Source organism: Asparagus officinalis, chromosome 8 (assembly GCF_001876935.1).
Source record: "Asparagus officinalis chromosome 8, Aspof.V1, whole genome shotgun sequence".
Classification (NCBI taxonomy): domain Eukaryota; kingdom Viridiplantae; phylum Streptophyta; class Magnoliopsida; order Asparagales; family Asparagaceae; genus Asparagus; species Asparagus officinalis.
In genome coordinates, this window is record NC_033801.1 from 130050915 (window position 1) to 130059951 (window position 9037).

A 9037-nucleotide genomic window follows, 5' to 3' on the forward strand; every position below is an offset into this window, starting at 1 on the left:
TTTATGGGCCCACCGAAAAAAAATTCATCCCATCTCTTGGCAAGAATTTAAAGAAAGAAGTAAAAAATTCTAAATATAGTACCAACAGGAGGGACAGTTGAGGTGTTCACGTTCTATTGCATAATAAGTTGTTCATCATTAATGATGGCAAACTTATTATGCAATAGGAGGGGCACACATCACTTGTTCCTCATGTTAGTATCATATTTTACGTCCATGTAGCAAAACTCTTAAAGAAATTGCACCGCGAATGGAAGGAATTCAAGAAATTTTCATATGTTTTCTGCTGGAGTATTCCCCATGCATATTTGTCGGTGTTTGGTTTGTTGTGCAAAAACTATATTAATAAATGTTGAATGTATTATTTATTAATAAATGTTGAATGTATTAAATAAATAGTTCACTCTTGTAGCACGTAAATACCCCAAGTTATAAAACCTATCAAATAAATAGTCTAAGTTGAGAAAATTTTACAAGTTGATACATTCTTTTTAACTAGCCATGAGAATATTTACTGAAACATTCCCCCGTGCTAGGCATGTGACCAAATTAAATGCTTTTCACCCTCAATCATTGTATTATTTACTACTTTATTGTGTGGGGTGGTTTCCAAAGGAGGGGCGTTATTGTCCATTTGACATTCAAATGGCTACCAACTAAAGTTATTTCCCTGCTATGTTTTGCAACTTAGGGTATTTGAGTGCTGCAAAAGTAAAACACTAAGGTATACAACTACCATTTAGCCTACTTATTACCGCTCAAATCCTTCGTTTGAAAATGTGTAATTTTATTTGTTAAAAATGTATTTCCTTTGCAGTTTCCGAGTTTAGTTGAAAATAATTGATGCACAAGGGAGGAATTCGCTCTCATGTGGCCACAAAAAGAACACTAGGTAGTTGAGAAATGCCCAAGCTGTGTGGAAATTGTTGAACAGGGCCCATTAATTTTGGGGTAGTTGCCGCTTGAGAGAAACATGGGAACAAAAGCCCGAGGGCGGTCGCGCTATCAACAATTTATATATTTGTCGCCGTCTCTCCCATTTTGAAAGCAAAAAATCTTTCAGACGCCGAACGTCGGTGGAGAGTGGTAAATAAAATCCCCTCTACGTTACGTGCGATGTCCCAAAGTTAAATATTGTTAAAATACTCCCTATTTCTATTTGTCGATAGCTTATTTTGCTAAACGAGATGATATCCCTAAAATCCAACATCCTCTGTGCACGTTAATGCTAATGTTGATGGTTTGCATGTGCTTTGTTTGGATTAACAAAACAAACCTAACAGCTGTATGATCTGAATCCTTAAAAGTTATCCGACAAATGTTAACAAATAAAATTTTAACTAAAAAAAAAAAGAGTTTATCCGACGACTTTTTGTGTGAGCACATTTGCTAGGACATACTGTTATTATGAAGAAGGGCCCGATATATTTTTAATTAGGCAAAAGCCCACTAAAAGTCGGCCTTCTGTGGGCACAGCTGAGGGCTTATTGATATAATATGTTGTAAAGCAGCTTGATTCGGCCCACAATTCTCGGGCTATGCTTTTTTCTAGTGGCCTCGTCCAGCCCAGTAAATGAACATTACACATTAAGCCCACTAATGTGTGGTGTATTGCTTCCGGAGATCGGGCCGAAAGCTTTTTTGCTTAAGCCGACGAGTGCTCTGGTGGCAGTTCAGCCCAGTACATAATTATGAAGTCGCCTTCTTTTGCTGTGAATAATAATAACAACCGTGAAAATAAAAATATTTTCAGGTCTATTTATTCCTGCATTCGGATTTCTACTTTAATGATTAGAGATTTGCTACAGGGATCCAAAATATAGGACCAATATGTGGGACAAGTGAGGTGTCCACCTCCTATTGGATAATGAGTTGACCATCATTAATGATGATCAACTCATTATCCAATAGGAGGGGGACACCTCACTTGTCCCCCCTATTTTTCTAGTGATTAATTTTGCTCAATTACCAATGCCTGAGAATAAATCTCAAACTTCTAAGTGTTTCTTCAATAAATTAGTAAAATTATAATTTTTGGATATTGAATAACAATAACCTTAAAATGTGTTTCTATGTATAGGAGTTTTGGTTGTGTTTCGAGAGGAGTTTTTTTATTAGGAGGAACTTACTTAAAGCCTATTCACTTATGAATACAAACCTAATCATTCTTACAGGAAAAAATTGGTGTTGTTGGCTAGGAATTCTTATTAGCTAGTTAATGTTCAAAACAAAGACATCCAAGAATTTCAAAGTGCATATCCTCCTGCACTCCTCAAAAAATGGGTATGCTTGGTACCAAGCACAAAAAAATATGCTTGGTAGTGATGTGGCACAATCCGCTCCACTCATTCAAATAGTTGCATATCCTCCTGCACCCCTCAACCCATATGAATGTGGTCCCCCATTTAAATGAGTGGAGGGGATTATGTCACCTCACTACCAAGCATAAAATTTGTACTTGGTACCAAGCATACCCATATTTCTTATATATATGAAATTGATAAGATAGAGAAAGTAGAAGTTATAACTCCAAATACACAACGCCAATTGGTCTGATCTCCACTCTTTTAGAAGGCTATATACAATTTCGCTATATATTCAGTCAGCAGGTTCCTAATTAAGTTTGAAATTAGTTTCTTATGATTTGTCTAATAATAAAGGAAAATGCCACGCTGAAGAGTGTTCATACCTACGAAAACGTACTATATATAGGGGACCAGTTATGTATAGCTAGATTGTGTACTTGCGAGTTTGTAAATGTCTTCACGTCCAAAGCATGCAAATATGTAACATCCTGAGATTGTTACAGGTTTCAATAACTCAGTTAACATAAGAAGAAAAAAGCTCAGTGAAGTACTGAAAGATTCTCCATATTTATGAGACCCTATACGTGATATATATAATTAATCTCTTGCAGAATTTAAACATAAACTCAGTTCTAATAGATGTACGGGCTTATAGAAGAAGATAAATTAAACATTGACAAAAAAACTGGAACTTTTTTTTAAAGCCTGCATGATGAGTTACTTAATTTAAAATCATTACGTTATGAGATAAGGAAACGAAGTGAAAAATTAGTACGTAGTAGTTCTCAATTATTAATCTAATCAGATTAATAATACTATGTCGTTATGTATGCATTTAAATTACGTAACACATCTAGGTATTAGGACGAGCTGATTAAATACAAAAAATTCTTTTAAAAAAACATAATCATGGTTGTACTAGTAATTGCTAAACAGAGCTTTAACAACATTATTAATTAATAAATTTATGCTAGTTAATTTCAGAAAACAAAATACAACAAAATCAAGATTTGTAGGATGTGCACTAGCCTATCATATTCTCATGCAAGGCTTGCATTCATTTGCTCTTTTCTAAGTTCATATCACATGCGAAAAACTTATATATGCTAGCTCGCAGTACGCAAATGTCTAACTAGCTATAGTCATTGACATCTTACCATAACAAAATAAACAATTTTTTCAGACCAAAGATAAATATATGAATTGGAGATCATATCAACAGTCTTGATAAAGCCTTAATATATACATATATGGTTTAATTTCTCACAATTCTTACTGCATGCATGCATCACAATATTCACACTACAAATGACTATAAAATGCTCTGAATGATCAGTTTCTGACCAGTAGTCAATGAGATAGAAAAACAAACATGGTGTTTTTGTTTTTGTTTTTTAATAGATTTGTAATGCTAAACTTTAAATTCTTGTGTGCATTTTTGCTTGTTCTGTTAGTTGTTGCACTAAGTGGTTTATACATGATATGATGGTCAGGACTTAAGAGCTGCAGTTAGATAAGAAGGAAAGTTGTTGTGTCCTCGCGACTGGTGCGAACACTTCTTCATAGTCAACTCCTTCTCGCTGACTATAGCCTTTTGCAACAAGCCTGGCCTTGTACTTCTCGATTCCGCCATCTTGATTTGTCTTTGTCTTGTACACCCACTTTACTCCGATTGGTTTATGGCCTTCAGGTAAGGTAGTGAGCTCCCATGTGTCATTTCTCTTGATTGCCTCGATCTCGTCATCCATGGCTTTTCTCCACTTATCTTCTTGAGCAGCTTCTTCATAGCTGACCGGATCACATTCTGCAAACAAGCAGAATAGTGTGTAGTCATCCATCATCTCGACAGGCTCTGTATCGTCGTACAGATCTCTTAGGCTTCTCATCCTCCTTGTTGCTCCCCCTGAAGAGCTTCCTTCACTTGAGCTGGATGATGTCGGCGTTGATGTTGGGGTTGATGGAGCTGGACTATTAGGTGGACTTTGTTCTGGTCTTCCAACCTCCTGCAAGTCATCATCATTATCTTCAAAGAACATACCTTTAATATTTTTATCTTCATCGGTCCATTTCCAATAATCTTCTTCATCGAACTCCACGTCTCTTGAAATGATCATCTTCTTTGTAACTGGATTGTAGAGCTTGTATGCTTTTGTCCTCCTCTCGTACCCAACGAATATGCACTTTTCTCCTCGATCGTCCAACTTCTTTCTTTTCTGCTCCGGGATGTGTGCATATGCAATACACCCAAACACCTTCAGGTGGTTGACACTTGGCTTGATGTTGCTCCACATCTCCAATGGTGTCTTGAACTTGACGCTCTTTGTCGGACATCTGTTGAGGAGGTAAACTGCACAGTCCACGGCTTCAGCCCAGTAAGTCTTTGGCAGGTACTTGCTCTTCAACATGCTTCTGACCATATCAAGAATGGTACGATTCTTCCGCTCTGCTATGCCATTCTGCTGTGGTGTGTAGGCGGCAGTGAGTTGATGAATTATCCCGTACTGCTTGTTGAAATTGTTGAATGCCTTCGAAGTGTATTCTCCACCTCGATCTGATCGGAGCACTTTGATGTGGTACCCACTTTGCTTTTCTACCATCTCCTTGAATTCTTTGAATTTCTCCAGAGCTTCGGATTTCTCCTTCAGGAAATAAACCCAAGTTTTTCTGCTATAATCATCAATAAATGTGAGAAAATACCTGTTTCCTCCAAGAGAGATGACTTCAAATGGTCCTGCAATATCTGTGTGGACCAATTGTAGCAACTCTGTTGCTCTTCTTGACTTTCCAACTTCGAAACTTCTTCTATGTTGTTTGCCCTTCATACAGCCTTCACATAGCTGGTTCGGATGGTTGATTTGCGGCAATCCTTTTACCATTTTCTCCTTCCATAGAAGATTCAGGCCACTGAAAGCGAGATGCCCGAATCGTAGATGCCAGAGCCAAGTCTCGTCTTTTATGATTGACTTCAAGCACTTGACAGGGTCAGCATGAATATTTAAGGTAAACAGTCTATTTCTAGACATGTTCACCTTTGCAATAACTTCATTTTTATTTTTAATAGTGAGGGCAAGGTCTTTTAGATGTATATCATAGCCTCTTTCAAGGAGCTGGCCTAGGCTCAAAATATTATTTCGTAATGCTGGAACATAGTAGACATCAGAGATGTACCTGTTCTCGCCCGTCTTTGTCTGGATCATTATATTTCCCTTGCCTTTTACTGGAATCTTTGACTGATCTCCAAAAGTGACATCTCCTTGTACCATCTCGTTCAGCTCGGTAAAGAACTCCTTGATGCCGCACATGTGGTTACTGGCACCTGAATCTAGATACCAGATATCTTTATTCTTGCTTTCGCTCTCCTGGTACGTCAACAGGACTGTTGAAGTGTCTGCCTGCTCCCTTTCTACAAAGTTGCTTCTTTCTGCCACTTGATTTGATTTCTCCCAACATTCGTAGCTGAGATGACCGTATCTCTTACATTTGTAACACTGTGGCTGAGATCTGTCCTCATGGTAACTTCTTCCTTGTCCTCGTCCTCGTGTGCCACGACCTCGTCCTCGATCGAATGATCGTTCACGATCTCTATTTCGATCTTGATTTTCATGGCCTCCTTGGTACTGTCTCCTACGACCTTGCTGGAAGTTTGAGCCACCTCGAAATGAGCCTCTGCCTCTGTAGCCTCCACGTCCTCTTCGACTATCTTCTTTGATAGTCATCTTACTCTGCAAGGCTTGTTCTAGATTCTCCGCTTGATTTGAACTAATGTTTATATCTTGTTCATAAGCTTGCAGAGAACCTTGCAGCTCATCAATAGATACTTCGGAAAGATCTTTAGACTCTTGTATTGCCGGAATAATATATTTGAATTTAGAGTCTAAAGTCCTAAGTATCTTCTCCATAATTCTTACATCATTAATTGCTTCTCCATTTCTCTTCATTTGATTTGTTATTGTCTGAACTCTACTAAAATAATCCGATATTGATTCTGTAGCTTTCATCTTCAAATTTTCAAATTCAACTCTTAATGCTTGGAGGCGTACCTTTTTGGCTCTTTCCGCACCTTGATAGGATTTTTGTAAAATCTCCCATGCTTCTTTAGAGGACAGGGCATTGGAAATCTTCTCAAACGCAGATTCATCTACGCCTTGGAATATTAGGAACAAAGCTTTTTTGTCTCTTTTTCTGACCTCCTTCAACTCACTCTTCTGAGTGGCGGTGAGAGTTGCTTCTGCTGCAGGTGACTCCGGTTCAGTGTAGCCATTCTCTACGAGATCCCACAAGTCTTGCGAGCCGAGCAAGACTTTCATCTGGATACTCCAGTTGTCGTAATTGGTCTTCATCAGCTTCGGAATCTGTGGCTGGATCATGTTCGCCATCTCGTACACGAGCACCTTCGATTGGCCCGGCTAGATCGAACTTTGCTCTGATACCACTTTGATGGAATTTGAAGAACACAACACTCTACACAAAGGAACTCTCATTCAAATAGTTGCATATCCTCCTGCACCCCTCAACCCATATGAATGTGGTCCCCCATTTAAATGAGTGGAGGGGATTATGTCACCTCACTACCAAGCATAAAATTTGTACTTGGTACCAAGCATACCCATATTTCTTATATATATGAAATTGATAAGATAGAGAAAGTAGAAGTTATAACTCCAAATACACAACGCCAATTGGTCTGATCTCCACTCTTTTAGAAGGCTATATACAATTTCGCTATATATTCAGTCAGCAGGTTCCTAATTAAGTTTGAAATTAGTTTCTTATGATTTGTCTAATAATAAAGGAAAATGCCACGCTGAAGAGTGTTCATACCTACGAAAACGTACTATATATAGGGGACCAGTTATGTATAGCTAGATTGTGTACTTGCGAGTTTGTAAATGTCTTCACGTCCAAAGCATGCAAATATGTAACATCCTGAGATTGTTACAGGTTTCAATAACTCAGTTAACATAAGAAGAAAAAAGCTCAGTGAAGTACTGAAAGATTCTCCATATTTATGAGACCCTATACGTGATATATATAATTAATCTCTTGCAGAATTTAAACATAAACTCAGTTCTAATAGATGTACGGGCTTATAGAAGAAGATAAATTAAACATTGACAAAAAAACTGGAACTTTTTTTTAAAGCCTGCATGATGAGTTACTTAATTTAAAATCATTACGTTATGAGATAAGGAAACGAAGTGAAAAATTAGTACGTAGTAGTTCTCAATTATTAATCTAATCAGATTAATAATACTATGTCGTTATGTATGCATTTAAATTACGTAACACATCTAGGTATTAGGACGAGCTGATTAAATACAAAAAATTCTTTTAAAAAAACATAATCATGGTTGTACTAGTAATTGCTAAACAGAGCTTTAACAACATTATTAATTAATAAATTTATGCTAGTTAATTTCAGAAAACAAAATACAACAAAATCAAGATTTGTAGGATGTGCACTAGCCTATCATATTCTCATGCAAGGCTTGCATTCATTTGCTCTTTTCTAAGTTCATATCACATGCGAAAAACTTATATATGCTAGCTCGCAGTACGCAAATGTCTAACTAGCTATAGTCATTGACATCTTACCATAACAAAATAAACAATTTTTTCAGACCAAAGATAAATATATGAATTGGAGATCATATCAACAGTCTTGATAAAGCCTTAATATATACATATATGGTTTAATTTCTCACAATTCTTACTGCATGCATGCATCACAATATTCACACTACAAATGACTATAAAATGCTCTGAATGATCAGTTTCTGACCAGTAGTCAATGAGATAGAAAAACAAACATGGTGTTTTTGTTTTTGTTTTTTAATAGATTTGTAATGCTAAACTTTAAATTCTTGTGTGCATTTTTGCTTGTTCTGTTAGTTGTTGCACTAAGTGGTTTATACATGATATGATGGTCAGGACTTAAGAGCTGCAGTTAGATAAGAAGGAAAGTTGTTATGAGACCTGATCTCATTGGGTTGAGCAGATAACATAACATAGTGAAGGATCCACAAATTAAATTCTAGCTAGCCCTAGAATTATTCTAAAATTTTAACCTAGCTAACTGTAGTTAAGTTGCAGCATGTGTTTCAGTGCTTGTGAACCTAATATATGTAGAATGATCATGAAACATATTGAGGAATCGTAATATTGATATATTATTTATGAGGGTATTTCTTCTGTAGTTTCTAGCTCATGTATATATTAATGAGCTGATTGATGGTTATCAACTTGAAACTCACAATTAATATCAAAAAGGAAGAAATTAAAGAGTTAATGTTCCTCAAGATCTCTTAGTCCACATATCTCAAGATATTATCTAATGAAAGAGCATAGACTTCTTGTTTCTTTTGAGGGAAGAGAAGTATGGGTATATATTGTCTATAGCTGAGTAGTTATAACTGGTAGAAACTAATAAGATGAACATGATTTGTACGCTTTAATATTTTCACCCTAAGTTAGTTGGTATAATCAATATATATAACGTAATCAAGAAACAAAGCTTCTTCTCAACAAGGTCTGATTTTTTTTAAACCACTGAAAAGCTCAAAATCATTCTGATTATTTACCATATAGATATAGTTATCATCATTCAATACCAAATTAATATCCACAAATTGGCCAAGAACTAAAACCATGCATATATATAGTTAATTAACACAAAGTTAAACATATGTCAACACACAAAATACTATAAGAAGCAATCAAACTTACGACCC